This window comes from Nicotiana tabacum, chromosome 18 (genome assembly GCF_000715075.1).
Source record: "Nicotiana tabacum cultivar K326 chromosome 18, ASM71507v2, whole genome shotgun sequence".
Taxonomy (NCBI): domain Eukaryota; kingdom Viridiplantae; phylum Streptophyta; class Magnoliopsida; order Solanales; family Solanaceae; genus Nicotiana; species Nicotiana tabacum.
Window position 1 is genome coordinate 95,620,876 of NC_134097.1, and position 21,040 is coordinate 95,641,915.

A 21,040-nucleotide genomic window follows, 5' to 3' on the forward strand; every position below is an offset into this window, starting at 1 on the left:
TGTATCTCTGCCCACAAGCACCTGATTTTGCAAGTCTTGAACATGTTCTTGAATTACCACACTGTTTCCATCCTGTTTATTAACCAATGCTGCCTTGTTTTTGTGTTGTAATATGCTTTGCATTTTGTTCCTGCTATAATTCACTCGACCAATGCTTAAAGCAGTAAGATTTAATGAGCTAGCAGGCTTTGAGCTTACCATTGCATCCAATAGCTTTCTTTCCGCTAGTGTAATAGTAGCAGTGGTTGTCACAATTTGTTGTTGCCCAGAAATTGCTGTTACTGTTGATGTGCGATCAGCAGTAGGTTTAATAACTGGATCATTTTGATTAAGCTGCTGCTCCATTGCATCGAAGATTGGATTATCTGTTACAATATGCTGCTGCCCAGATTTTATTGTAGCAGCTGTTTGATCAGTTTCAGCTGGGACTAACTGCTTTGTATGTGTTGTTGCAGTTCGCTTCAAGCTTCCATTTGGAGAATTTCTGGGCAAAAATATTGGAGCGTTGATGTTCAATTTGCTCCTATGACTTGCTGCTGGTCCTTCATCATATTTTGCCATTGCTAGACAGTCAAGATCTTCACCTGCACTCTCTTGATCGACCTCCTGATCAGCTTCTTCAGATGAATCACCTCAATCCTCGTATTCGTCATCCTCTTCACGTTGTTGTAACCAAAATTTAGATTTGATCACTTTTGCTTGGATAAATTCATCATTGTTTCTAGTTGATAGAAAAAGCTGCCCATAGTAATTGAGAGGCGTAAGTTTGTTGAATCTTGTTGTTGGGGATATGCTCACTACGATTTGGATTGGGCTCTCCCACAGTTGGAAGTTGGGGAGAGACGATGGCAGCCATGGCTGCTCAAAACACAAATCCTGCGATCTACAGTAAACTTCATATTAATTCATGAAGATTTTCAAGGCTCCATTGACGTGAAGAAGCAGATGAATTTAATAAAATTTCTGCACGCTACAGTAATCGCTAAATGAAAATATAAGATCTGGAAAAACTGGCTATTGATTTGAGGATGAAACCAACTGGGGATTGTTCGCAAAGAGAAGGGGGTTCTTTTGAGACCAATTTGGTGAATTTCCACTGCCGGAATATGAATTTATGGCCGGTGAACTGTTGTGTCGCTACTGTTCATTGCAGGGAATATTATGCAGCTCAGGGATAACAAAGCAACAAAAGTTTTGTCATTAGGACATACGTTGAAGATTAAAACTTTTTTTTTTTGATTTTGTTAAATTAGGGTCACTCACATGGTAAGTGTATTTCGGTTGGTGAGGTCCTGGTGTATATTTTAGTTATCCAGGTTTGTAATTGAGGAAAGTTTTGGCACCAAAGCTTTTCTCTAGTGGTAAGAGCGCAACTTGTGATGTGTGGGTTAGACATACATCACCTGCCACAAACCAAAGCCTAGTATTTAACCGGAGAAGGTAGAGGGATGGGCCAATTATCCGACGAGCTTCGAACCGTACCCTCGGTTATAAAAAAAATAAGAATGTTTGAGGAAAGTTAAAAATTGCAATCTTGATAGTGATTTAGTCTTGTTTACGGCTTAAGGACTCAAACTTGTTTTGTGTTCTTGAGATTAAGCTTTGTCTCATGGTACGTGTATTAGGGTTGTTTTATTTCATTGAAATTTCAGGAAAGTTGCAATCTTGATAGGGATTTAGTCCTCTTTAGTATTTACTGCTTAAAGGTTCAAACTTGTTTAGCGTTTTTGAGATTAAACTCTGTCTCATGGTATTTGTAGTTCGGTTGTTCCTTCCGTTTATTTTAAGTTAACCTTGTGGATTTTTGAGGAAAGTTCCAAGATTGAGAATGTCTTATCTTGTTCTTGGTTTAAGAACCAATCTTGTTTCAGAATTTTGACATTGATTCTACTGTTGAATGCAACTATGGTTACTAATGGTGCTTTGCTTTCCTGTTTAACAGAAATGGGTTCAGTCACATGGTTATAAGCCTGCTCAGGCTCTAATGTTGTGGAAACGTCTTTACGGGAATAATATTAATATTTGGGCGCAATGCAATGAGGAACTAGAAGGTTTATTTGCTTTCCCATGCATTTAGTCTTGCTGTCAAAATTTCTGTGCTGAAAGTGTTGATGATTTTATTGCATTTGGAAAGAAAAGGGTTCTGAATATTTCGCTTGGATCTTCCTTTATATGCACTTTGCAGTGTTTACCTATAACTTTCTAAATTTTCAGTTGTTTATGGTAGTTACAGCTGACTTTGCTCAATGTTTCATTATCAGGTTTGAATAAAGATTTCAGGAAAATGTTGAGTGAACATGCTGAATTTAAGACGTTAAACTTGAAGGATATTTTGACAGCGTCTGATGGAACTAAAAAGGTGGACATAGCTTGTGCATATGTAGAATTTGAAATATTTTCATACTTATACTATCTGTGGTGCCATTTGCTTGGTTTAGATTCATCAATTAATGCATAGAACTCACAGGTGTCACACCTTCTTTTTTCACCCGCGTCAGCTGGGGGCGCAGAAGGAGTTTTTCCAATTAAAGGACAATTGAAACGGGATTTATTATTTAATTCAGAGTCGCCACTTGGGAGATTTATGGTGTCCCTAGTCACCGGTTGAATCCCGAATCGAGGAAAAGATTGACTCTGTATTACAGTCCGCGAACCAGAAATCAAAGTAAGGAATTCTGTTAACCTGGGAGAAGGTGTTAGGCATTCCCGAGTTCCGTGGTTCTAGCACGGTCGCTCAACTGTCATATTCGGCTTATTTATCTGGTTTTAATACATGTTGAACCTATGTGCAAATTTTAACTGTGTACCGCTTTTATTATTATTATTTTTTGCCGAGAATTGCAACATCGTGAAAATATATCTCGAACCACGTCGCATCAATGCACCCGTGGTTATTGACATGTTTCAACTCTGTTGAGATTTGGATTTGGGTCACATAAATGTGCACCCGAGTTTAAGAAGATAACATTTATTAAATACGTGCCTAAAGCGACCAGCGTATCATTATTTTGGGTAGGGCCGTGAAATTTTGCTAAACGGCCCATTCCGAAGTCTAAGTAATTTTACCAACACGTATAGAGGGCCCCGCAGCTTGGGATTTTGTTTGTCGAGGCTCGTCTCATTCATTTAAAAAAAGAATTGCAACGTCATGGAAATGCATCTTGAACCACGTCACAATCAATGTACCCGTAATTATCGACATATTTTGACTTCGTTGAGATTTGGATTTGGGTCGCATAAATGTGCACCCGGGTTTAAGAAGGTAATATTATTTAAAGTACGCGCCTAAAGAGACTAACACGCTGTTATTTTGGGAAATGGCCGTGAAACTCGCTAAACGGCCTCTCCCGAAATCTAAGTATTTTAATATATACAATTATCGAGGGCCCCGCAATCTAGGTGCTTTATTTGGCGAGGCTCATCTCATTTTTATTTTAAAAGGGCAAACCTAAAGCAATCTATAGTGTTCTACTTAGTTCGTTTCTAAAATAAAGGAGGAGTCCTAGTTAATTATATGGTTTAAGAGCTTTTATAATTGGGTCATGAACACCAGCTCTTTAAAATCAGAACCTAAGTACGCAGACGGGCATGGTTGTTCACCAACTTGGGCCCAGGTCCGAAAGAATGTAGTGTTAAAAACAGGACCTGGGCCATCTTATTCAAGCGCGGAGGCCCAATCCGCCTAAATACGGGCTATCGATCTCTTTTCGACAAAACACATCACCCTTCCGATTTTAAACGAACTAAACACTTAATGAAACTTACTTAAGTTATTCTATGCATATTCAACAATTTACCACGCAGAAATGTGAAGTGATTATATCTAATTAAGTATATTACTACAGGTTTTAGAAGAGCAATAGTTAGAAAGAGGTAATTTAGATGTTTATGCCTAATCCTAAACTCAAGCCATTGATGTTACAATCAGATTGCTGTATTAATTAAATAGTCTATTAGGCCGGATTCTAACGGACATGCATTCGAAATACACTACCTAATAATCAAGCTAAAACAAACCAAATATTATTGACTACAGCTATACATTCGAAATAGACAAGAGCAGATACATGATATAAAGTTCATTCGAAAGTTCACAGATTAAACCATTACAAGAACTGTCCAGTTATACATCCCGCAGGCATTTACATGATATTAGTGAGTGAGATATCTTAATACACAAATCAGTAGAAAGCTAGATCAAACTTAAAGCTTCAAATCTTCATGTATATTCATGCTTGTGTTTTCAGCTTACAGATGACCAGGGTTACAGCTGTGTACCTGGAAATGGCAATATAATGAGAAAAGAAAGATGCCAGCAACAACAATAACTCGAACAACAACAACAGTAATCAATGCCCAGTAATATAGAACAACGAGCAGACCTAAGTGATAAACTAGAAATCCAAAAGTGTTTAAAACCAAACAGGATTACCAGGACTGGCTCAAAACCAGCCTGAATAAGCCCAAAATCACTAGAAGATCAACCAAGAAACCTCTGAAATTTTCCCAACCAGAAATCAAGCTAGAACCATGCAACTCATCAACTGGAATTCTAATTTAAACATCGGAGCACTAATGCAACAGTAGGTTTCTCAATCATTGTCAAGGTCAGGAAGTGTGTACCTCTCAAACTCTCTCCCTTTTAATATTACTTTCTATTCTAAAGTCTGCCTCAAAGAAAACTAGACCAGACCAAAAAAGTCGAAAGAGAAACTGATTTTTCTCCTCTCCCAAAAACCAGCCTGAACTCTGTCCCAAAAATCCCACCCCTCTCTGTCTTAAGTGACTCTATTTATAACCAAACACTGACCCTGCCCCTCCACTTTCAAAAGCACTTTGGGCAGAATTTTCCCATTAATTCTGCCCATCATCTCCTTTTAATTCCACTAGTATATGTTTTGTTCCCCACTACACTTGTCTTTTCTTTATTTAAATTCAAATAGGTATGTGCACCTATTTATTAATCCATTTTCTTTAAACCTTTTCCCCACCATTAAGTCTTGTTCCCCATTAGCACTATACAATTATATTAGTTTAATGGTATTTTAGTACCCTACTATCAGCCCACTTATCTTAAACCTTTTTCAAACCTTTTCATTCCCAAAATACCCCCTTAAACCCCTGTGTATTATCATACCTCAGCCCCTTTCAATTTGTACCCAATCCATCAGCTATAACCAATTCAACTAAGTTAGGAATCCTAATAATTGACTAAACTAAAGCTCAAAGGTGAACTCAAGTTCAATTCATATCAGCCCCCCAAACATTGTTATTTGACTCAGCAAACTCAAACAACAATTGAATCCAAACCAGATCAAAATAACATTGCAACAAGATGAAGGACATGGTGATTCAGAGAATAAACCAGACACAATTCCATGTCAATCCTAAATACGGACAACACTGTAAATACATTAAATGAAAACACTGAATTCATATACCAAGTGATGGGCAATCACAGATGACATACTTTGAACTTACTGTAATAGCGAGCAATTATGGGAATAACTACAATTTATACAAAACTTACTAGCACTGACTGATTCGACTCATTCAGGAAAACAAAGAAGAAACAAAATACAGAGTACGCACAGAACATTCGAATTTAAACAAAAATAGGAAAGGAGTAGGGGATGAATTTACTGAACCAAAACTAATAGAAAAAGAAGGTAAAATGAAAACCTACCAATTAAACAGGGCCTGAGTTCGAACCTCCGATGCCTTTTGGACTTGGGGCCAAGACGGACCCTAGTCGAGTGTTCTTGAAAGAGAACACATTCGACTAAGGTCCGTTTTGACCTCAGTCTCTGAATTATCTTCAGATCACCATTCTGAAACCTTTGATTCGAGACTTTCCGGGGTGATTCGATGCAAACTAAAGGTGGTTTGGGAACGAGGGAGGTCAGGGGGTGGCAGGGTGTGAGTTTGGTGGCATATGAACAGATTAGGGTTTGGGTCGATTCCTTTGACCTAAGATTCGAGGAGCTCGGGGGTGATTCGAAGAAAACTGAGTGTGGGACTGGAACGAGGAAGTTGTGGGGAAGCTGTGGTGTGAATTTGGTGGCATTTGAACGGATTAGGGTTCCGGCCTGATTTTTGATCTAAGATTCGAAGCACACGGCTGGGATTCGAGGGATAAGAGTTGGGGATTCGGAATGGGGAGGTCGAGGTGATTCCGTGGTGAAAAGATGGGGTCGTTTGAACCACCGGAACCGCCGTGAGGAGATTTTCGGTGGGCGGTGCACAATGGCAAGAGGCGGGGGTATGTTTAGTCTCTGAAACTCAGAGACGAAGAGGTGAAGGGGGCATGGCTTTGGGGGAGGGGGCTGGGTAAGATTTTAGGAATATATACGATGTGAGGGATTTAATCCCGGACGTTAGATCAATTAAGATCAATGGCTAGGATCAAGGAACTAATCCAATATGGTGTCGTTTGGTTTAGTGTTGGGGTCGGGGTCGATCCGGGTAACGAGTCGGGTATGGGGTTACGGGTTGGGTCAAGGCTTTAGGACCGTTGATCAAGTTAATTTCAACGGTCCCGATGGAAGTGCCTGAAACGACGTCGTTTGGTTGAAGCTAGAGACGGGCTGGATTGGGGCGGGTATTGGGTTGACTTGGGGGGGGGGGTGACATTGGGCCTGGATGTTTCCTTTTCAAAACTGGCCCAGTCCGAAATTTCTCTTGTTTTCTTCTTTCTCTTCTATTTTCTCTTTTTAATTCCTAAAACCAAAAATTCCTAAATTGACTTGTAAAACCAAAATTATTTTAAAAAGATATTAATTAACCCTTAACAACAATTAACACACGAGATCGAAAAATAAAATCGCATAATTAAACAATAAAAATGGCAAAACTACCGAAATTCATATTTTTTTTTTGTGATTTTCATTCTTTAAAGTAGGACATGGTTCAATTATTTCCAAAAATGCATAATTAACTCCTAAATGCACATACAACACATATTTTTTTGTATTTTTCTTATTTAAAGTAGAAATAAACATATACAGACAACAATACAAATAAATCACAAACAACATCTAACCATTTTACTTTGAATTTTTGGGAGTAGTTCTCATAGGGCAAAAATCACGTGCTCACAGCTGCCCCTCTTTGTCCGAAAACACAAAAGGTTTTCGTGCAAAGATAAAGTGAGCGGATACGAGCAATTTTTTCCCGTTGGGGATACTCCGTGTGAAGCATTTTTTGAAAATATTTAACCGAACTTTGCTTCAAAGGTTTCCTACATATCCCTGGCTAGAAGGGAATCAGGTTGATGTAGTTCGGGAAGTTTTGGTAGCTCGGACTACCATGGAGCTGTTATTTTGCTGTTACTGCTGTTGTTGCTGATGCTACCGCTTACTGACCTCCTTATTATACCTTGATGAAAGATAAAGAAGTTATACTAAGCTATGATCCATGAATTACAAAGATTTATCCTCGAACTTGGTCATGTGACTGTTGCTGCCTTTGTTGCCTTGTGTTTCCTATGGTATTTCTTCACTTCTGATTTGTCTTGTATTCTCCCTTGATTGCCGATCTCGAACTGCTTATTTCCTTGCTGGGGATTTCTTGTTGTTTCCCACTGGGGATTTTGGTTGTATTCCTCTACTTTACTGACTTCAACACCAATCACTTCTTAAAATATAACACCTCTATTCTCCAGGCGGGCTCCTGACTTCAACTACTTCTTAAAAATATAACACCTCCATTCTTCAGGCGGGCTCCTAACTTCAACAACTTCTTAAAAATATAACACCTGTATTCTCCAGGCGGTCTCCTGACTTCAACAACTACTTAAAATATAACACCTCCATTCTCCAGGCGGGTTCCTGACTTAACCTACTTCTTAAAATACAACACCTCCATTCTCCAGGCGGGCTCCTGACTTCAACTACTTCTTAAAAATATTAACACCTCCATTCTCCAGGCGGGTTCCTGACTTCAACTACTTCTTAAAAAATATAACACCTCCATTCTCCAGGCGGGCTCCTGACCTCAACCATTTCCTAAAAATATAACACCTCTATTCTCCAGACGGGCTCCTGACTTCAATAACTTGAAATTATATTTTTTAGAACTCCAGGAGGGCTCCTAACTTCAACTAAAAAATATAACACCTCCATTCTCCAGGCGGGTTCCTGACTTCAACTACTTCTTAAAAATATAACACCTCCATTCTCCAGGCGGGCTCCTGACTTCAACTATTTCTTAAAAATACAACACCTCCATTCTCCAGGCGGGCTCCTGACTTCAACAACTGCTTAAAAATATAACACTTCCATTCTCCAGGCGGGCTCCTGACCTCAACCATTTCCTAAAATATAACACCTCTATTCTCCAGGCGGGCTCCTGACTTCAACAACTGCTTAAAAATATAACACCTCCATTCTCCAGGCGGGTTCCTGACTTCAACTACTTCTTAAAATACAACACCTCCATTCTCTAGGCGGGCTCCTGACCTCAACAACTTCTTAAAATGTAACACCTCCATTCTCTAGGCGGGTTCCTGACTTCAACTATTTCTTAAAACATAACACCTCCATTCTCCAGGCGGGCTCATAACTTCAACTACTTCTTAAAATACAACACCTCCATTCTCCAGGCGGGCTCCTGACTTCAACTACTTCTTAAAAAATATAACACCTCCATTCTCCAGGCGGGCTCCTGACCTCAACCATTTCCTAAAAATATAACACCTCTATTCTCCAGACGGGCTCCTGACTTCAATAACTTGAAATTATATTTTTTAGAACTGCTCCTCTCTAAACTGGTGTTTCATTCCTCTGAAAACTGCTGGGGATAACACCGGTGTTTTATTCACAACTATGTTATTTTCCTTCTTCACAGACTACTTCCTTTAAAGCTGGTGCTTTCACTCCCCTGAAACCTGCCGGGAATAACACTACTGGGGAATTATCTTCCTCCTTTAAGACTAGTTACTCTCCTCCTTTTAACAATGGTGGGGATGATACTGATTCAAAGGCCACTACCTTTAAAACTTTGGGTTATCTTGCTTCTTCCAAGATTGCTTTCTTCAAAACTTACATTGCCTTCTCCCGTAAATTGCTGGGGATTCCACTTTTCTCAAAACTTGTGTTATCTTCCATATTCCCCAAGTGGCTATCTGATTTAATCTTCCCCAGTTGATAATATTCTTTGTGGCCATGTCTTCCCGCTGTTAATAACATTTCCTTTCCCTGCTTCAAATCAAAGAAAAATTTGTTAGTTTAAAATGTGGTGAGTGGTCGTGCCACTCCTGCTGGGGATGGTTTTTCCCTTCTTCCTTTCCCTGCTTTGCGCTTTATTACAAAACTTGTTGGGGATGATATTCCTGCCGGGGATGGTTTTTCTTTTCTCTTTCTTCCCCGCTCTGTGTTGTCCGACCATCGCGGAACTTGGTCGATAATCTGTCGGAGTTGTTCCTACATCTCGCAAATTTGTTGGGTATCCTCTTGGAATTTGATCCACAACTTTTCAACTGTTGTTTTTTCTGTTTTTCTCCAATTTCCCCTGAAAATTCGATCCTCCTGGAATCTAGACCCATTCATCATTTTGGTCTTGCGACAAACTTCTTTTCGCTTTGTCGCCTTATCTTTGGCCCGTCCTATCCACATTGTGTTTTTGCACCATTTTGGCAACTAGTAATAAGCTCTGAAAAATCCTTTTCAAAAACAAACTGTTGGGGAGATAAAGTCTTTTAAACCAAGGAATGAAAAAGTGATGATTTCAAAAGATAGAAAAAGAAGAAATCTTTCTGAACAAATGCTGGGGAAAAGGAAAGAAAAGAACTTATCTGAATGATATAACCAATCCCAACGATCATGTCGTGCATTCTGAATTAATCAACCCAGTCTATTTGTATCAATCAATCTTTCGGACGGCCTCATCTTGCTAGGGATAAACAGGCACCCAACCCTTTGCCGAATGCGGATCCTTTCCGCCAATCTTGTCTTGTTGCCTCATAATGCCCTTCGAGGAGTTTTCACTAATAAGACTCTCTCATTTCTCTCAACTCTCGTCGCCTTATGATGCCTGTGAAGGTTTTCATCGATAAGACTCTCTCGCTTTATTTCTCTCAACTTACGTCGCCTTATGATGCCTGTGGAGGTTTTCACCGATAAGACTCTCTCATTTTATTTCTCTCAACTTACGTCGCCTTATGCTGCCTGTGGAGGTTTTCACTGATAAGACTCTCGCATTTTATTTTATTTTTTCCAGCTGGGGATCGGAGTGTTACCGATATCTCTCTGCTGGGGATTCTTTCGGCTACCGATTCATTTCCAGCTTATGATCCTCTTCTCTGCTGGGGATTAGAGTGTTATTCCCGACTTCCATTTGCATGACTTGTCACTTCTCGGATACTGATCGGGAGGTATTTTTTGGACATCAATATGGGTTTTTGTGTATGGCTAAAACAGAAAAAAGGGTATAAAAAGTTCAAAATAATTTTGATGGATAAAACAGTACAACTCTTGGAATCAAACTTCCTTTCCAAAATTACAAACACAAACTTCTGCCCCAGTTTTTCTTGCTTGGGGATTTTTATTTTTTTGTTACACTATGACCGAGCCGTGAGGCGCCTACGTATCCTTCTTTGAGGAATCAGGTCAAACGTAGTTCCCAATTCCTTTGTTTTTCTTGTGACTTTTCTTTTGTCTTTATTATCATTATTTTTCTCTTCTCTTTCTCTTTCATTTTCATTACTGATTCCAAAAGAGGGGTATGAAAGAATAAATAAGGCTCAAAAGGGGAAGCAAATGTTAAAGTGTTTGGATAGAAGAAAGAATTGCCTCTATCATTTCATTCTCCGATAAATGCCAAGTACAAACAGACAACAATTACAATCAAAAGAAATCATACATAATATCTCTTAACTGCGTCAGAATAGATAGCCATGTCGACGCATTTCCCTTCGATATCTGTTAAACATAAAGCGCCAGACAACACTCTGGTTACAATGAATGGCCCTTGCCAATTCGGGGTGAACTTGCCCTTTGCCTCAGCCTGATGTGGGAGGATGCGTTTCAGCACCTGCTGTCCTACTTCAAATTTCCTGGGACGCACCTTCTTATTATATGCTCTTGCCATCCTCTTTTGATACAACTGGCCATGACATACTGCTGCCAATCTCTTTTCATCAATCAAGCTCAACTGCTCCAATCGGGCTTTGACCCATTCATCATCATCAATCCCAGCCTCAACGATAATCCGGAGGGACGAAATTTCTACTTCTGCCGGTATCACTGCTTCAATTCCGTATACCAACAAATAAGGAGTTGCACCTACTGAAGTACGAACAGTAGTGCGATAACCCAACAATGCAAATGGTAATTTCTCATGCCATTGTCTGGATCCCTCTATTATCTTCCTCAGTATCTTCTTTATGTTCTTGTTGGCCACCTCGATCGCTCCATTCGCCTTGGGACGATATGGTGTGGAATTACGGTGTGTAATCTTGAACTATTGACATACCTCTTTCATCAAACCGCTGTTAAGATTAGCACCATTGTCCGTGATGATCACTTTTGGGATCCCAAATCTACAGATGATATGGGAATGAACAAAATCTACCACTGCCTTCTTGGTTACCGACTTGAAAGTTTTAGATTCAACCCACTTAGTGAAATAATCGATGGTGACCAGAATGAACCTATGACTGTTAGAAGCTGCCGGCTCAATCGGTCCAATGACATCCATGCCCCAGGCAACAAAGGGCCATAGTGCTGGCATTATATGCAATTCTGTCGGTGGAAAATGAATTAGATCTCCGTGTAACTGACACTGATGGCATTTCCGCACAAAACTGATACAATCGTGCTCCATAGTGAGCCAATAGTACCCTACTCGAAGAATCTTCTTTGCCAATACATATCCGCTCATATGTGGCCCGCAAACTCCAGCATGTACCTCTGTCATAACTGTCGTAGCTTGACTAGCATCTATACATCTCAGCAATCCCAAATCAGGTGTTCTTTTATACAACACTCCTCCACTGAGGAAAAATCCATTTGCCAGTCGCCGAATGGCTCTCTTTTGATCTCCGGTGGCCTGCTCCGGGTATATCCCCATCCTGAGGTATTCCTTGACATCATAAAACTATGACTCGCCATCCATTTCTTCCTCTATCCTGTTGCAATAAGCATTCTGATCACGGACCTGGATATGCAACGGGTCAACATGAATTTTGTCAGGGTGGTGCAACATCGATGCTAAAGTGGCCAAAGCATCGACAACCTCATTGTGAACTCTTGGGATGTGTATGAACTCCACTGATCGAAATCGCTTGCTCAGATCATGAAAACATTGTCGATATGGTATGAGCTTCAAATCCCTTGTTTCCCATTCACCCTGAATCTGATGCACCAAGAGGTCCGAGTCTCCCAAGACCAAGACGTCCTGGACATCCATGTCTGCGGCTAACCGTAAGCCCAAAATGCATGCCTCATATTCAGCCATGTTATTGGTACAATAGAAATGTAGCTGTGCCGAAACAGGATAATGATGTCCTATTTCAGAAATAAGTACCGCTCCTATTCCAACCCACTTTGCATTTGCAGCCCCGTCAAAGAAAAGTTTCCACCCTGGTTCCTCAGATAATTCCAACTCATCTACATGCATCACTTCTTCATCAGGAAAATACGTTCTCAAGGGCTCGTATTCTTCATCAACAGGATTCTCGGCCAAGTGATCAGCCAATGCTTGGGCCTTCATGGCTGTCCTCGTCACATAGACGATGTCGAATTCTGTGAGTAATATCTGTCATTTCGCCAATATCCCTGTGGGCATAGGCTTCTGAAAAATATACTTCAGTGGATCCAAGCGGGAAATGAGATAAGTAGTATATGATGAAAGATAATGCTTTAATTTCTAGGCCACCCAAGTTAGGGCGCAACATGTCTTCTCGAGTTGAGTGTACTTAACCTCATAGCCTGTAAACTTCTTGCTGAGATAATAGATGGCTTACTCCTTCCTTCCTGTAATGTCGTGTTGCCCCAGTACGCAACCAAACGAATTCTACAGGACCGTTAGATAAAGAATTAATGGTCTTCCCGGCTCAGGTGGAACCAACACATGTGGATTTGATATATATCCTTTGATTTGGTTAAATGCTTCCTGACATTCTGCCATCCATTCTACCGCAGCATCTTTCTTCAGTAGCCGAAAAATGGGTTCACAAGTTGCTGTGAGTTGAGAAATAAACCTGCTGATATAATTCAACCTTCCCAACAGACTCATTACTTCTGTCTTGTTCTTCGGCGGTGGCAAATCTTGGATCGATTTGATCTTTGACGGGTCCAACTCAATGCCTCGTCGACTAATGATGAATCCCAACAACTTTCCAGATGGAACACCAAATGCACATTTGGCTGGGTTGAGCTTAATATCGTACCTTCGAAATCTTTGGAAAAACTTCCTTAGGTCTGCTACGTGGTCTTCCTGATGCTTGGATTTTATGATCACATCATCCACGTATACCTCAATCTCTTTGTGTATCATGTCGTGAAATACAGTAGTCATTGCTCTCATGTACGTTGCCCCAGCATTATTCAAACCAAATGGCATTACCCGGTAGCAATAGTTCCCCCACGGCGTAATGAAGGCCGTCTTTTCCGCATCTTCTTCATCCATCAGAATCTGATGATATCCAGCATAGCAATCCACAAAAGACCCGATCTTACGTCCGGCACAATTATCGATCAAGATATGGATGTTGGGTAATGGAAAGTTATCCTTTGGGCTTGCCCTGTTTAGATTGGGGTAATCGACACACACCCTGATCTTCCCATCTTTCTTCGGTACTGGCACCACATTAGCCAACCAATCAGGATATCAAGTGACCCGAATAACCTTTGCTTGCAGCTGCTTGGTTACTTCCTCTTTAATCTTCACACTCATGTTTGTTTTGAACTTCCTCAATTTCTGCTTGATGGGAGGGCATGCTGGGTTAATGGGCAATTTGTGAACCACTAAATCCGTGCTTAACCCCGGCATGTCATTATACGACTATGCAAAAACGTCTTTGAACTCAATAAGTGCTTTCATTAGTTCTTCCCTGATATTCGGTGCAATGTGGATGCTTCTTTTAGTTTTCCTGATATCATCTGCATCCCCTAAATTGATGGCTTCTGTGTCATTTAAGTTAGGCTTGGATTTCTCTTCAAACTGGCTTAACTCTCTGTTTATCTCTTCGAAGGCTTTATCCTCATCGTATTCCGATTATCATCATAATCGACCTATTGTACAATTAGTTCGGAATCAGATTGATTTTTTAGACTGGGTTGAAGATCCGTTGTGCATGCCATGTCATTAGAACCAATATAAAGAGAACTGTTCAGAAAGAGAAAAGAAGAAAACAAAATTAGAACAAAATAAGAAAAGAAAAGCTTTCACTTTATTAAAATACGGGATAACAGAGTTTCACACTTTGCCAAATACAAAAATAAAACAAAACTGGATTACAACTCTGGAATAATCCAGAAAACAAGAAAGAAAATCTAGAGCCTATTACCAAGACTCCCTCCGGGTAGGAAAGGGAGTAGCCATCCAATTGTTGATATTGGCCCTAGTCCCCACAAACTGTATATCTGCCATACTGGAACTTTCTCCAACTTCTATCAAGTTGACGTAGGTGAACAGCCTTTCAAAGCCCTCATTCAAATCTCCATCTGGCCCAATCAGTGGTCCGAGAACATTCGGGACCGACAACTTTCTGATACCTGCTCTGACAAATGATATGGATAGGCGCGGGATTGGCTTGGGAAGGACCCAGACTCTTTTCTTCAACTTGCGGGCCTGCCTCACATCCGCTGCTGTAGGCTTGAACCCCAACCCAAAGGTATCCAGATTTTTGGGCAAAGAAACCGGCTGAACAATACCCTGAAGATCAACCCCTAAACCTTTGCCTGGCACAAACCCGTTCTTCGACATCTCCGAGGCTACCATGACAGTCGCAGATGCGATCCTGGGAAGTGGAAGGTCCTCACCTTCAGAAATTTTATCCACTGAAACCGTATCGAAAACCTGGTAAACCCACGGTCCCTTATCATCATCAGTCTCTATGAAGGTCATGATGGCATCACTTACGACACTCACATTGTCTTCCCCATGTACTATGATCTCTTGCCTATCCCATTCGAATTTGACCATCTGATGTAATGTAGAAGGCACTGCTTTGGCGGCATGGATCCAGGGTCGCCCCAACAGAAGATTATATGACACTGCCGCGTCTAACACTTGAAAATCCATGGTGAACTCGACTGGACCAATTGTTAATTCGAGTATGATGTCACCTACTGTGTCTGTACCACCACCATCAAACCCTCGCACATAGATGCTGTTCTGGTGAATCCTGTCACCATTGACCTTCAGTTTGTTCAATGTGGCCAAAGGACAAATATTGGCACTGGACCCATTATCAATCAGTACTTGAGTGACTACCGAGTCTTCATACTTCATAGTCAAATAAAGGGATCTATTATGTTCTGTTCCCTCTGCGGGCAACTCATCATCTGAAAAAGTGACCCTGTTGACCTCGAAAATCTTGTTTGCTATTTTCTCCAGATGCTTCACAGAGATCTTATCCGGAACATGGGCTTCATTCAGAATCTTCATTAATGCCCGACAATGATCGCCTGAATAGATCAACAAGGATAGCAACGAAATCTGGGCCGGGGTCTTCCTCAACTGCTCTACAATGGAGTAGTCCTATGTCTTCATCTTCTTCAAAAACACCTCTGCTTCTTCCTCCGTCACTGGCTTCTTTATTGTTATAGGATTGGCCCTTCTCAATTCTGCGGGAGCAAAACACCTTCTCGAACGAGTTAACCCCTGGGCCTCGCATACTTCTTCCACAATCTCCTTCCCCTTATGCATCACCGTCACTCGACCGTAACTCCATGGCACAACTTTCTCACTTGTTATCGGCAACTGCATTACTGGCATGATAACAACTGGTTCTACGCGGGCCCCCTTCACAAACAACACGGGTGTGCTTGATATCCCTTGCACCGTTACTTTGACCGGCTCTGGGTTCTTGGCAACATCAGACGAACTCTTCCCCATCACCACCACTAGTTTGCCTTCTACCCTTTCTGGCTGTACTACCACTTCTCCACTGATCAACTTTTCTTTCGGACTGGCACTGATCATCATTACCATTTGTAAGGGCTTCTTGAGCTTCCCTCTTTCGTGTACTAGTTCGATCATGTGGGTTCCGTGGTGTGCCGACAGCTGGTTCTGATTGATGTTGGGTGCCTCTGGCTCCTGGAACTCGATCCTATTTGTGTTAATAAGATCTTGTATGGCAGTTTTCAACTTCTAACACTTCTCAGTCTCATTCCCGGGAGCCCCCGAACAGTATTCACAGCTTACCGAGTGATCCAGATTTTTGGGAAGGGGATTTGGAAATTTGGGCTCCACAGGACTCAATAGGCCTAACTGCCTCAATTTGTGGAACAAAGTAGTATATGTTTCTCCCAACGGAGTGAATGTTCTCGGCCTCTGCACACTTTCATTCCTGAAAGTCTGATTCCCACGGAAACCTGGCCCTGAAGGATTCTTGTAGGCCCTTGGTGGTGGATATGTGTTTTGTGGAGGTGGATATGTATTTTGGGGAGTCAGCGCACACCATTGCAGGTGAGCCGGAGGCTGGGTGTAAGTTTGGGCGTGATGGACAGAGAAATGCGGCTCTTGTGGTGGGTAGTAGGGCTGTGGAGGGCCATATGACATGTGTGGGTAATTTGAGTGATGGGTTTTAGGTTGGTAGTGAAGGGGGGAACCTCTGGATCTGGACCAAGTGCCTGCCTCGACTGTAGCAACATCTTCCCTTTTCTTTTTTCCGAGCGCGCCTCCCGTGCCGCTCTAGATGGCCTGAGTGGTTGCTTTAATCGCCAAATAGCTCACGATTTTGTTGGACTTAAGTCCCTCTTCAATCATACCGCCCATTTTCACCACCTCATTGAAAGATTTGCCAACTGACGTTACCAAGTGACCAAAGTAAGTTGGCTCTAGAGTCTGCAGAAAGTAGTCCACCATCTCCCCCTCTCTCATCAGAGGATCAACTCTTGCTGTCTGCTCTCTCCAGTGGAACCCAAATTCTCGGAATCTTTCCCCGGGCTTCTTCTCAAGTTTCAGCAATGTGAGATGGTCAGGGACGATCTCAAGGTTATACTGGAAGTGACCTACAAATGCTTGTGCTAGATCGTCCCAGGTATACCACCTGCTAGGATCCTGCCTCGTGTACCATTCCAGTGCGGACCCGCTTAAACTTTGACCAAAATAAGCTATCAGCAGCTCATCCTTTCCATCTGCCCCTCTCATCTTACTACAGAAACCTCGTAGATGTGCCATGGGATCACCATGTCTCTCATATAGATCGAACTTTGGCATCTTAAAACCTGCCGTCAATTGAACATCGGGAAATAGGCACAGATCTTTGTAGGCCACACTGACTTGGTTGCCTAACCCATGGATATTCCTGAAGGACTGCTCCAGGCTTTTAAACTTTCGAAGCACTTCGTCTTGCTCTGGGCTTTTAGCCGGCTTTTCAGTCTCTATCGGGAGCTCGAAGTGAGTATTATAAGTATGAGGCTCGGGTGCTTTGAAGGTTGGTTCAGGGGGGTAATACTGGTTATCATGAGCCTGAAACAACGGCTCGCTGGATGATCTTTGCAGTGTGGCTGGTGGGGGTGCCACGAAAACAAGGACATTTGGTGGGGGAGGGTTCTGATTGGGTTGTGAAGCTTGGGGATCATAGGCATTTCTTCCCTGATAGTATTGGTGACTGGGGAAGCTTGTCGAAGGGCCGGGGGAGGGTATTCCGGCACGTGTCCTGGTGGGAGAGTGGGAGTAACGGGAGGGCCAGGCACCTTTTGTACCCTAGCTAAGGCCAGCTGCATTTCTTTCATCTCCTGTCTCATCTTATCCATTTCCTCCTTAAGCATTTGATTCTCCGTCCTTTCATCCTAGACACTTTGGTCTGAACTAGTCATGCTTTTTGGTACGGGCCCTTTGGATCTTGTTTGGTAATGGTAATCTGCCAGAACGTTCCCACAATCTAACTGGTTCGAAATCTCTCTCTGGAAAAACAACAAACTTGTTAGCGTTAGAGTTTAACACATATTGCAATTTCACGTTGGGGAATGCAATGTTCCTAGGCAGTTTAACCATTTCTAACATGTCTTTACTTCGACTGTATGCGTCATTCCGACTTACTTTGTTTGTGCCTCCGAAACTTTCTTTATCTCTTTTTTATTTCTTTGTTTTATTCACTTTGCCTTTTCTTTTTTCTTTTTAGTGGTGGTCGAATCTTATGTGGATTGCCTACGTATCATGTCCCCGCATGAATCAGACCTTCTACCACATAAGTGCGAAAAGAGAAAGATAATTTTTTGGAAATTTTCAATTTTTCATTAATAAACACTCTATTACAAACCAAACGCTTTTTGGAAAGGAAAATAACAGACTCGAAACCAAACCAAGTACAAACTCAATTACTACTGACATACTCTGATGCGAAATAAAGACAAACTCTAACAGACAACAGACTCTAAGAAAAAGAAAATGCAGATTCAAACTATGAACACATTAAAGTTTTAAATTTGGGTGCTTGCGGGGCATCGTTCGGCCTTGCTGCGGGCTTAGGCGTGAGATCCCTTTCAAGTTGCTCTAGTTCGTAGATTGTCTGCTTGACAAAAATCATTACTGCTGACAAGAAGGTAGTGCGGTTCATGTCTTCACACTCCCAACATTTCCTGGTGATAGCCCGAGCAATAGTCAGAATCTCGTTCCTGGCTCGGTCTTTCTCTAGGAGTAGGCGTTCTATCTGATCCTCTCCAGCCTTCAAAACCCGAGAATCATGCAGATGTTGTTTCCGTAACTGTTGTATTTCATCTTCAATCGAAACCATCATATCATATCAGTGTTTACTCTCGGTTTCAAAAGCCTTGGCTTGTTTAGCCGCCTTGCTCTCTGGGGTGGTTACCTTTCTTTTTAGACCGGCAATGATCTTTTCATAATCCTTCCTCGCCTGCTATAAGTACTGTGTGCGCTCTTTGGTTCTTCTTGCCCATTGCGCCTGGAGTTGTGCTATGGTACCCTCAGATTGCTTCAAATCATTCCGGCACTCACTGATTTCTTTTTTCAACCATTTTATTAATCGCTCATTCGATCGACTCCTTCGTTGGTTGTCGGCATCTATCCTCATTTGTCGGATTTGGGCTTTCAGCGCCTCATTTTCTTGGGCCAATTTGCTCTTTTCTCCCTGGTCGGCATCAACTTGCAGACTATTTTCAAATTCCAGGTCTCTAATTTGTTGCCTCAGCTTGCCTATTTCTGCCCTGTAACTCTCTTCTTTAGCCAACCAATCCCACTATTCTTGCGACGCCTGAACGAACTCCTGGAGATGGGGTCTTTTAGCCGGCCTTTCGTGCTCAAGTTCTCTCATGTACCAAGCAAGGTATCCTGGCGCCACTTCACCTTTGGCCTAATCCTGCATGCAAGTATCTGCTTTTAAACATTGGCATTCACTCCAGATTTGACGGACGCTTGCTTCAGGGAACTGTCCGTCAGGGCTAATCTCAATTACTTGAGCACTAAGATCTTCCTCCTATGGCACTGTTTGGCATCTCTCGAGTTGTCTCAAAACCCGATATGGCGCGTAAGGCTGAATGCTCTTGAGCCCCATCAATAGAAAATGGGTCTTAGCTGCCGGCGTATGGATGACCTCGTCAACGGGCAACCATCCTAATGTCCACTGTATTCGGCTGGCGGTGAGGGTCCAAAAGAATGATGTCCATGCCGTAACTCCCTCGGGTAGACTGACCCCCTTGATTCTTATGTAGAACTCTTCTATGCAAGTTTTCTTTGAGGAGCCATAACTCAAGAGCTGGGAACGGTGGCAGAGATGCTCGGTCATCCATATTTGTAGCAACAAGTTACACCCCTCGAAAAAGTTCCCTCTAGATTTGCAGGCTGTGAGAGCTCGGAAGATATCAGATACTATCATAGGCGCAAGAGTGCTTTTATCTTGAATGAGCAAGGTACTGACGCCCCCGACTATTTTCAGATCAATGTTTCCGTCTTTCCTTGGAAATACCAAAAGGCCCAAAAAGGTTATCATAAAAGCCACTCGTCTATGCTCGTCCCATTTCTGATGGTTACTTTTGCTGCATAACTTGTTACCCGGGTTGTTGAATTCTCCGACATGACCGTATCTGTCGTATATGAAGCGCGAATTACAAAAACCTGCGGCCAAATATGGGTTATGGACCATCCTAGGTATCTTTAACGAATCTAAAAACCAATGCACAGTGACAGCTCTTGGAGCAACCAGGTATTTTTGCTTCAATGGAACTTCAGCATTTCCGATGTACCCGGCTATTTCCTCCAAAGTCGGATTGAGTTCAAAATCGGAGAAGTGGAAGACATTGTGTGCCGGGTCCCAGTAGGTGACCAAAGCTCTTATGATATCCCCCCGAGGCTGGATTTCCAGTAAACCCGTAAGACCTTTTAGATATTTCTTGACCTCATCTTGCCCTTCACCACCTAAATCATCCCACCATAGCCGCAACTTGAAAGGGATTTTAGTCATTATTGAAAAAGGTTCATTTTGCATCGTGCTCATCCTGCACATTTATTAATAAAATTTATTTGACTCAACAAATTGACTATTTTTTTTAATTTTTCATAGATTAAAAGGAAGATCCGGTTCCGCACACGGCTTTTCAGCACTTCGGGAACGAAGATTTTAAAGCTAGGTGAGTCAACCGGTCAAAAATCCAAAATGACTAAAAGTGGCCGTTTATGCAAAGTCAGCCTTCCGGCGTCCCTTTCGGGAACATTCGGCTATTCTTGCCAAAAACGACATCACCCGACTTATTTATGTTGACAATTAAAATTTGACATTTTTTGGCTATTTTTGTAAAAGGGGAGGTTGGACCCGATGAGGGTTGCCTACGTATCCTGCACCCTGTGAGAATCAAACAGGCGTAGTTCGGGTAGATAAAACAAACTTCTTTTGAAAACAAGACTCTTTTCAATG